The sequence below is a fragment of the Macaca nemestrina genome, chromosome X (genome assembly GCF_043159975.1).
Source record: "Macaca nemestrina isolate mMacNem1 chromosome X, mMacNem.hap1, whole genome shotgun sequence".
Taxonomy (NCBI): Eukaryota; Metazoa; Chordata; class Mammalia; order Primates; family Cercopithecidae; genus Macaca; species Macaca nemestrina.
Genome location: NC_092145.1, coordinates 18,068,835 through 18,077,277, shown reverse-complemented (window position 1 = coordinate 18,077,277; position 8,443 = coordinate 18,068,835). Strand labels below are relative to the sequence as shown.

General features: G+C 39.1%; 1 non-coding gene across 1 annotated transcript; it reads right to left on the bottom strand.

Moving 5' to 3' along the window:
* Positions 1-336: 336 nt before the first annotated feature.
* LOC112426587 (U6 spliceosomal RNA) lies at positions 337-440 on the bottom strand. The gene has a single exon (XR_003017966.2). It is a non-coding gene; the product is annotated as a U6 spliceosomal RNA (small nuclear RNA).
* Between the last annotated feature and the right edge of the window lie 8,003 nt (positions 441-8,443).

Sequence of the window (8,443 nt, the reverse complement as noted above, 5' to 3'; positions counted from 1 at the left end):
CTTTTTCTTTCTAAAAAATATAAAATCCAGGCTGGGCACAGTGGCTCATGCCTGTAATCCCAGCACTTTGAGAGGCCGAGTGTGGTGGATCACCTGATGTCAGGAGTTCGAGACCAGCCTGACAAATATGGTGAAACCCCATCTCCGCTAAAATACAAAAATCAGCTGGGCACGGTGGCAGGTGCCTGTAATCCCAGCTACTTGGGAGGCTGAGGCAGGGGAATCACTTGAACCTGGGAGGCGGAGGTTGCAATGAGCTGAGACCGTGCCACTGCACTCCAGCCTGGGAGACAGAGCCAGACACTGGCTCAAAAAAAAATAAATAAATAAAAATACATATATATATAATGCTTCATGAATTTGTGTGTCATCCTTGACCAGGGACAATGCTAATCTCCGTATCATTCCAATTTTAGTATATGTGTTGCCAAAGTAAGCACTTAATATATTGTATATATTATTTTAACATGTGGATCCAGCTGTTTTGTTTTTACATTTTTCATTTTGAAGTAATTTCAAACTTACAGGAAAGTTGCAGGAAAAGTGAAAAGACCTCATATAGTTTTCACTCAGATTCCCCACTTATTTACATTTGCTTTATAATTTCTTTAAATATATATTTATATATAATATATGTAATTAATTTTTCTATATATTATATGCTATTAATAGTTATATAAATATACATAATGCATTCTCCTCTTCCTTCTGATTAGTTGATTCCAATTTTCTTTGAATAAATTAAACTCTCTGTAATATGCTTTTTAAAATAATTCTTTTTAGGTAAATATATTAGTATTTTTCCTGAATTAATGGAAAGTTGCAGGCGTGATGCTCGCTGCCCCTAAATATGTCAGTGTGCATTTTCTACAAGATAAGGGTGCTCTCATATATAGTCACAGTACTGCCATCAAAATCAGGAAATTAACATGTATACAATACCATCTAATCCACAGATCCCATTCACCAATTTCACCAATGGTTCAATAATGGTCTTTATAGCAATCGATTAGTCAATACATAAAATACATTTTTTCATCTGGTCCAGAATCTGTCCAGGATCATGTGTCACATTTAACTGTTCTTTTTCTTCAGTTTTCTTCAATCTGGAACTAGTTCCTCAGTTATTCCTTGTCTTTCATGACGTGGACATTTTTAGACCACAGTTATTTTGTATAATGTCTCTCGGTTTATATTTGTCTGATATTCCATATGAGTAGATTCAGTAATGTATTTTTGGCAGGAGTATCACAGAACTGATATTGTGTTTTTGTCAGTGTATCATATCAGGAGACACTTTGAACTGTCTCATTACTGTTGATCTTAATTTTAATTGCTGGTTAAGTGGCATCTACCAGATTTTCCCACTGAAAAGTTTCTATTTTCCCTTTGTAATAAACAAGCATTTTGAGGGAAAATATATTGAGACTGTGTAAATATCCTGTTCCGCTGGTGATTTTCTAATATTATCTTTTTGTACATTTATTAATTGGCATCCTACTGTATGAAAGAATTTTTCTTCCCTATCTATCAATCAATCAATCAAAACATAGTCCTATGAATTGTTATTTTGTAAAATTGATGCAGAAATAATGTTTTAGCAACTTTCTGGATATCTTTTATTCTAGTCAAGTTGACACCTAAAATTAACCATCACAGACAACATATCCAACTGCCTTAAAAACAGTATAATAGTATAAAAATGTTTATGGAGTGTTTTCTATTTTGCAAGCATTTTCCCCCTAATACTTCACATGTATTATCTCATTTCATTCCTCCCAACAGTTCTTTGAGATAGTAACTATTACTTTTTTGCTTTACAGCTCAGGATATTGACGCAGAGAAGTTAAGCAACTTGCCCATGGTCGCACAGTTGGTCTCATTGGCACCTTGATAACAGACACTAGGCCTTTGACTACTACACTCTGCTGACAACTCGAGATACCCCAAACTTAATCATCTTCCCCTACAAGCCAGCACCCCTTCCAGTCTTCCAGATCTCAGAGAGAATGATGCTAGTAACCATCTAGTTATTCAAGTTGAAACCTAGTAAGAAATCATACTTGATTCCTTTCTAGCCTTTCATGAGTAGTTGTACTTCTCCCAGCATAGTATTTCCTATTTGCAATGTAATTGTTAATTTTCTTGTATCCTTCTTTAAATCCTTGAGAAAAGTGGTGATGTGATGTTCATAGTTGTATCCATAGTACCTAATATCCAGATGCTAGTACCTAGCACAGGACCTGGCACACATTCGGTACCTATTTGTTGAATCAATGAATGAATGAATGAATTGGTAGAATTAAACCTTTTATAAGCGAGCAGTTAGAATACAAAAATGAAGTGACTTACTCAAAGTTATACAATCAGGAGTGGCATATTTACCATAAAGCAAATGAGGCTTAAGCTTCAGGACCCATCACATATATGGCCCCTCCCAAAGTCCTAGGATGGGCATTAGGAATATGTTCATTTTGTCTTGTTTTTGCAAAATTTGCAAATGGTTAAGGCCACTGTCTCTTTCCATTTAGACGTCTTCATCACACTCCTTCTTGTCGAATGGCATCTGAGTGGCTGCAGGAATATTGGGGATCAGGCTAAGGGGAATTTGAAATGGGGATACATTTAGCTAAAGTTTAGTGGAATATGTCTATGTTATTTGCAGTCACCTAGGGATATAAGTATGTTATTGTTACCTGTCAAGGATAGGAATGGCTGGCAGAAATTCTCTACCACTCACTGTGCCATTTCACCTGGCACATGTCATGGAATTGCTGGCCTAGAGCTTATATCCTGATATGAATGTGTCCCTTGGTGCTGTCATTGGAAGTATGTGAGTAATGAAGGAGAAACAAAGTTGAAATGTACAGAACCAGAAGCTGGTCTGTGGAGAATTCTTCTCAATATTGCAGGTTATATATGAAAGATACTTGATAATGTTCTTATTTTCATAAAAAATTACACGATATTAATAATAAAGAACTTTGATGTTGAAAAAAACTTTTCTAAACTGTCAATAATAATAATAACATGATTAAAGATGCTAGAGGAAAGATTGAGTTATCTTTCTATTTTCTCTATGGAGATGTCTATTGTAAAATTATTGTTATAGGAAAAGGTAATCTAAGAATATGCAGCTTAAAAAGAAAGAAAAATGGACCCAGCATGGTGGTGCACACCTGTAATCCCAGCACTTCGGGAGGCCAAGGCGGGCAGATCATTGAGGCCAGGAGTACAAGACCAGCCTGGCCAACATGGTAAAGCCCCATCTCTTCAAAAAAATACAAAAATCAGCTGGGCACAGTGGTGCATGCCTGTAGTCCCAGCTACTTGGGGGACTGAGTCAGGAGAACTGCTTGAGCCCAGGAGGCAGAGGTTGCAGTGAGCCGAGATCACGCCACTGCACTCTAGCCTGGGCGACAAGAGTAAAACTCTGTCTCAAAAAACAAAAACAAAAAGAAAAATGTTGTAGTAGATATGTGTGAAGCAGTTGATTAATATAAATATTATGTCATTTTAACGCATTTTCTAATATTTGTGGTATTTCAGCTTTTGAAAGTATGTACTTTGTTGTGTTTTCTAAATTCTAGGTAAATATTCATTTTGTTACTGAATTCTGTTTTTACATTTTTGGTATCATTTTTCTTAGTGACAGCCCTACAAATTGTATATGAATTTTGGGAGGTGGGCTGGTCAATTACAAAAGACAACAAATTTAAAGGTTAAAACTATTGGAATTTTAGGCAGAATAAAAGGTCCAGGAAACCTGAATCCAATATGACAAGGCATGCGGTAAGTGCTCTATAAACGTTTGTTGAGTGAGTGAATGAATGAGTAAAGAAAGCATCTTTTAGCCGGGCGCAGTGATTCAAGCCTGTAATCCCAGCACTTTGGGAGGCCGAGACGGGCGGATCACGAGGTCAGGAGATCGAGACCATCTTGGCTAACACGGTGAAACCCCGTCTCTACTAAAAAAATACAAAAAACTAGCCAGGCGAGGTGGCGGGCGCCTGTAGTCCCAGCTACTCGGGAGGCTGAGGCAGGAGAATGGCGTAAACCCGGGAGGCGGAGCTTGCAGTGAGCTGAGATCCGGCCACTGCACTCCAGCCTGGGCGACAGAGCGAGACTCCGTCTCAAAAAAAAAAAAAAAAAAGCATCTTTTAAATTTTTATTAAATTTATATGATATATATATATATATATTTTTTAAAGACAGAGTCTCGCTCTATTGCCCAGGCTGGAGTGCAGTTGCTCAATGTCGGCTCACTACAACTTCCAGTCTCAAGCAATCCTCCTGTCTCAGCCACCCGATTACCTGGAATTACAGGTATGCACCACCAAACCCAGCTAATTTTTGTATTTTTAGTACAGACTGGGTTTTGCCATATTGTGCAAGCTGATCTCAAACTCCTAGCCTCAAGTGATCTATCTGCCTTGGCCTCCCAAAGTGCTGGGACTACAGGCGTGAGCCACCACTCCTGGCAAGAAAGCCCCTTTTTACAGAGGCTTCCTGGGCATGGAAGGCACTCGGGGAAATACCAGTTGGTTTGCAGTTGGGTCAGGGTGGTGGCAACTAGGGAAAAGAGGTTCCCACCTGAGGTTTCTGATGGGTAGGGACCTGTGCTGAAGTAGAAGTTATCATCTCTTCTCCACCTTGTGAAGAGGCTGAGGACGTGCCAACTGGAGTTAGATGGAAAGTGGTCAATGGTTTGCAAGGGCATGACAGGGAGGTAATCTATATTCTGGACTCATTCCCTCATCCTGGATATTTTCTCTACCTTTGGTAATGAGGTTTTTAGCAACAAAATGTGGGACTGGCACATATCTCCCTTGTTAATAGATGTATTACCATATGACTCTTTTCAAATAGTAAATCACATTAAAAAGATTTGCATTTCTAGTTACTTGTAGTCTCAGCAGAGAAAAATAAAAGCCAAAAGTTTGTGCTACTCTAAGATCACAGAATCATGAAAAAAGATAGTGATAATTTAGAAAATGGAAATCATAAATCGTTGTCTTTTCTTTCTTTGTAATTAAACCACACTTCTTTTTCTTTTCTTTTTCCTTTTTTTTTTTTTTTTTTTTTTTTTGAGATGGAGCTTCGCTTTGTCGCCCAGGCTGGAGTGCAGTGGCGCGATCTCGGCTCACTGCAACCTCTGTCTCCCAGGTTCAAGCAATTCTCCTGCCTCAGCCTCTCGAGTAGCTGGGATTACAGGCATGAGCCACTACTCCCTATTACATTCAAAATTAGCCTGGCTAATTTTGCACATTTTTTAGTAGAGATGGGATTTCTCCATATTGGTCAGGCTGGTCTCAAACTCCTGACCTCAGGTGATCCACCCGCTGTGGCCTCCCAAAGTGCTGGGATTACAGGCATGAGCCACCGCACCCCGTCCCAAAAGCCACCACGCCCTGCCCTAAGCCACATTTCCTGTAATACTGAGAACAAATCATAATTTGATTTGGGCTTTGATCTTTTCAAAGACAGTCATGTTTGCTTCTATTTTTCACGTGGATTGTTTAAAGTCCTCAAGGGAAAAACAAACACAGAAAAATAGGCAAAAATTTTGCATCTTTCTTTTCTTTTTTTTTTATTATTATACTTTAAGGTCTAGGGTACATGTGCACAACGTGCAGGTTTGTTACATATGTACACATGTGCCATGTTGGTGTGCTGTACCCATTAACTCGTCATTTACATTAGGTATATCTCCTAATGCTATCCCTCCCTGCTACCCCCTCCCCACAATAGGACCCGGTGTGTGATGTTCCCCTTCCTGTGTCCAAGTGATCTCATTGTTCGATTCCCACCTATGAGTGAGAACATGCGGTATTTGGTTTTCTGTTCTTGCGATAGTTTGCTGAGAATGATGGTTTCCTCCAACTGCATCCATGTCCCTACAAAGGACACGAACTCATCCTTTTTTATGGCTGCCTAGTATTCCATGATGTATACGTGCCACATTTTCTTAATCTAGTCTGTCACTGATGGACATTTGGGTTGATTCCAAGTCTTTGCTATTGTGGCATCTTTATTTTCAATCACTTTGTTTATTTTTCAAAGATTGATAAATGTAAAATGTAAAAGTACTGCACAAACACTCAGCCCCCAGATACACTGAAAGAGAAGAGAATGTTGTTTTCCACGGTAGGTAAAGTAGAAGATTTTACAGTATATGTTTGACTTATTATGATTTTTGCGTAAAATGAATCCATGTAATCATCACATTGTATTTTCTAATTTAATACTGAGTTATCAGTCATTGGACATTTTTTAAATGGCAAAAAATGCTTCATTGGAATAATTGGAATAAATACAATGAACACAGATATCTCCCTTTTACATTCAAAATATAAGTAAAAGGATGATATAAAATATTCAGGACAATTTTGATGACAAGAAAACCACCCACAATCACCACAACCTATTAATAATATTTTAAATTTTGGTTCGTATCATGGAAGACTACTTATGCATATGCATATTTTTCCATGATTGCAACTATTAGATAAATAATATTGTATAGTCTGAATTTTCCTGTTGCATTCTGTCTTAAACATATGTGCTCCCATGTTTCTGCACAATCTTCAAAATGATCATGTTAATGGTTGGGTCACATCACAGTGAGTAGATGTGTGCTCCTTTATTAAGCCATTCTCCTATGGTGGTGTACAGTAGGTAATGCAAGCTATCATGATGGTGTGTCCCCTTCTGGAAGGTGAAGGAGAGGAGGGTGGGAAAGAAAGGATGGGGACATACCGAGAAAAATACTATTACTTTATGACTTGAATCTATTTCCCCCTGTTATAAAAGTAGTACACAGTAATTATGGGAAAACCAGGAAATCCCAGGGTATACAAATTTAAAAATTTTTGAAAACCAACTATAGGCCGGGCGCGGTGGCTCAAGCCTGTAATCCCAGCACTTTGGGAGGCCGAGACGGGCGGATCACTAGGTCAGGAGATCGAGACCATCCTGGCTAACACGGTGAAACCCCCTCTCTACTAAAAACACAAAAAATTAGCCGGGCGAGGTGGCGGCGCCTGTGGTCCCAGCTACTCGGGAGGCTGAGGCAGGAGAATGGCGGGAACCCGGGAGGCGGAGCTTGCAGTGAGCTGAGATCTGGCCACTGCACTCCAGCCTGGGTGACAGAGCGAGACTCTGTCTCAAAAAAAAAAAAAAAAAAAAAAAAAAAAAAAAAAAAAAAAAAAAAAAAGAAAACCAACTATAATGTGTCTATTGGGTGGTCATTCTAACCCCAACAGTAAGTATAGCCGAATCTTGATGATTTCAACAGCTAATATACTTTTGAATCATCATTTAATACTGTTTCTCTAGCTTTTTCCACATCTCAGCAAGTTTACATGCTGCAGGAGGGGAAAACAAAAGTTATCTTGTCATTTTTTAGACATATTTCCTTTGGACTCTAAACAGTGTCACCTAGCCTTATCTTTGGTGTTTGGAATGAGGTTTGAATATTTCCCAAATTTAAACCATCCCAAAAGCATGAATAATTGCTAGCTATTGAGAGAAATGAAAAAACAAAAGAAAACGAAACAAAACGACAAAAAAAAACACAAAAAACAGAAAGCTGTAACAATTATTGGGGAGTAGACTGGTTAATTCCAAAAGAAAACCCTTTTTAAAGGTTAAAATTACCGCAAGTATATATGGAATACGAGCGCAGCTTCGCAAGGGGACTCTGTTCAAGAGGACAGCTCTCTTTTAGATGGGTGGATTGTGGTATATTTGCTAAATAGCTGCAGTTAGTTCCTTATGAGCAAAACTTATCCTTCAGCTTTTCAATGAAAGTACCCTTTTAAAGGTGGGTAAATAATTTTAGGAACCGTTGGCATTTTGGGTGGAACAATTGTTCATTGTGTGGGGCTATCCTGCTCATTGCGTTGTGTGATGGTTAATGTTAAGTGTCAGCTTGATCCGATTGAAAGATGCAAAGTATTGTTTCTGGGTGTGTCTGTTAGGGTGCTGCCAAAGGAGATTAACATTTGAGTCAGTGGACTAGGAGAGGCAGACCCACTCTCAATCTGGGTGGGCACAATCCCCTCCCCTGCCAGCACGGCTAGAAAAAGCAGACAGAAGAAGGTGGAATAAGCAGACTTGCAAGTCTGCTGGCCTTCACCTTTCTCTTGTGGTGCTGGATGCTTCCTGCCCTCGAACATTGCACTCCATGTTCTTCAGCTTTTGAACTCTTGGACTTACAACAGTGGTTCGCCAGGGGCTCTAGTGCCTTCAGCCACAGACTGAAGGCTTCACTATCAGCTTCCCTACTTTTGAGATTTTGGGACTTAGACTGGCTTCCTTGCTTCTCAGCTTGCAGACAGTCTGTTGTGGCACCTCACCTTGTGATCGTGTGTGTCAATACTCCTTAATAAACTCCCTTTCGTATATACACCTATCCTATTAGTTCTGTGCCTTTAAAGAA